We start from the raw sequence: 2,770 nt of genomic DNA on the forward strand, positions 1-2,770 counted from the left end.
GAAAGCAATGGATTTACTGCTTAGTAAATCTGCACTTGTGAGATGAGTACTCTTATGATGTTACTTCAGAGCTACTGACTTCAGATACCAACAGATGTCCCATGAAAGGCAAATGAGGTCAAAGGATCTGGGCCAAAAATGGAGCCACATGAGTTTCAGTGAATTAATTAGTTGACTTATTGTTTGTAATTGAAACCATTTTTGTGTATTTGTTTGAAATAGAAACAGAACAATCTTTTTTCTAATAATTAAAGGACCTAAAATAACATCCCCCATCCTGAAAAGTAAACAAAATTGTTCCTGCTTATCAGACAATACAACAGTCAAGCAAAGGGGCTCTGGTGTGAGCCTAAGCCCACTTCTGCATATTAGCAAATTTTATTAGAAATGCTTAGCTCCCTCTTTTAGGTTGAAATAAATAATCAAATATAGTGACATATTCTTTGTCTAGTGCTTCTCAACTTGATTAAATTGTTTCTAATCATTTATTTTATTGTTTATAAATTTCTTAAGCATGGCAGAAGGCTCTGAAAATAATATAAAGGAAAATCAGATAATGGACATATAAAGGTAGTTATTATTCTCGCAAAGAAGGAGAAAAAATACATTATTGATATCAGTTTACAAAAATAGTATTAGATTGCTACTGGTAATTGACCATGCTCCACAATTGCTAAGATCATTGACAGGAGTCTCTGGGTGACACGAATGGTGAAGTACTCAGCTAATAACCAAAAGACTGGTAGTGCAAGTTCACCCCAAAAATGTGTTGGAAGAAAGGATTGGTGGTCTACTTCCAAAACGTCAGAGCCATTGAAACTGCTAAAGAGTATAGTTCTCCTCTGAAACATATTGGGTCACAATGAGTCAGAATCTACTCATGAAAACTGTTTTATCACAAATAAATTTCCATGATATTTATGTGATCACATTTAAGAAGTTAGAGATAGATTTGATATTGTGTGGATAACATTTAATATGAAAATTACTTAACTTTCATATTTTAAAAATCTGTTGGTTAACCTCAATTACTGTTTTCTTTCTATTCCTGAGAGTAAACAGATGACAAATTGCTGCTTTTCTCAGTATTTTAAAACTGACCACATTGAAAATGGAACAATCATCTGAAAAATGATTAACCATAATTTGGGGGGATAATAATAGCAGAGAAACTGAACAGTAAAACAAAAAGGAGAAAAAGCATTATTTACTTATTAGTAATATATGTTTATTTAAACTGATTTAGCCAATCAGGTTGTTTACTTTTAAAAATGGCTAATCTATTTTATCAGTTTCTCAGAACACACAGATCTTGGTTAAAGAGACCGAAGTCCAACAAAGCTTGATTGAACTAAATCAAACTCCTGTGCTAAAGTACATAAACTTAGATCATTCTTGAATTGCATAAAAAAAAAAGCAAATAAATGAATACAACATTGAGACCAAGTGTAAGCAGAGTGACCCTGATTTTCAGTCTTATTTCTGAAAGGTTCAGTTTTCCTCTGAGGTCTATTTTCTCTTTTAAACCTTAAAATCTTTGTGCTTTAAAAAAAAAAAAAGGTTTGTGCTTGTGTACTTTCTTAAATGTTCTTGAGATATATACTTTGGAAATATGTTATAGGTGTTCTAAGTTGAAAGCAGTTTGACTCAAAGTATCTCACCCAAAAGATGACTTTGCACTTGAATCTTGTATAAAGCTGTTACTGAATTCCACCTACAGCAACTGTATTTTTAGTAAGGTTCCGAGGCAAATGGTAACAGGAACAGAGTTAAAATCAAATATTTAGTTATTTGAACGCTTACTGCTTGTTTTTTCAGGCCTGGCATAGTGTTTTAGGTCTTTCTCTTTTCGTGTATAACACGAAGGTAAGTCAAAAAGTATTGCTACTAGGGTTCCAGTTCTTGCATGGTTTTATTCCAAACAAAATGTGTTTATAAACATGTCTCTATGATTGGTAGAGGACTGCAGACAAGTTCTCTCAGTAATATTGTCTTAGTCTCACTAGGATGCCTTAAGAAAAAAAAGGTACTTTTTGTGGCATGGGAATAAACAATTTTGAGGCCTGGGCTAATATCAAATTTTTAACAAAACTCAAGTGGACCTCTTTCTAAATCATTGAAGTTTTGCAACAAATTTACAGGAATGCTCTCCTACGTAAAACAACGGTTTTGAGATGGGTCAACCATAAGGAAGGTGGGGAAGACTTTAAAGATGAGTCAAGAAAGGCAAGACTGTCAACCTTGATGAATGAAAACTGTGACTGACATCCAGAAACTGGTAGAAAACTGAAGAACTATCATTGATGCAATAGCTATTGAAGTTGGTATCTCACATGGTTTGGCATTTTAAATTTTAAGTGAACATCAGCAAGCTATTGGTTGGATGTGTGTCAAAAGTGTAATGCAAATATCAGCTAACTCAAAGAGCTGATCTTTCCGTCAATTTTTATGCTAAGGAAGACAATTCTATGGAACAAATTGTTAATGGGGACAAGTCTTAGATTTACGGACATGATTCAGAAATCTAGATTCAATCAAAATAGTGGCTTTCAAATGGATCTGCTAGGACAGTTAAATTCAAGGTGGAGAGGTCAGCTCAGAAAGTTCTGGTGACTATCTTATGGGATCCCCAAAGGGGTATTCATTTTTGTTTTTTTTTTAAATGCTTTATTGTGAATTATGTGATAGTTTACATGGGAGGACATCTGCTTCACATGATCCCGTCGTATATCGTTTCCTTGCCATGGTTACAATCCCTTCCATGCATCAT

This window comes from Chrysochloris asiatica, unplaced genomic scaffold (genome assembly GCF_000296735.1).
Source record: "Chrysochloris asiatica unplaced genomic scaffold, ChrAsi1.0 scaffold00087, whole genome shotgun sequence".
NCBI classification, from domain to species: Eukaryota; Metazoa; Chordata; class Mammalia; order Afrosoricida; family Chrysochloridae; genus Chrysochloris; species Chrysochloris asiatica.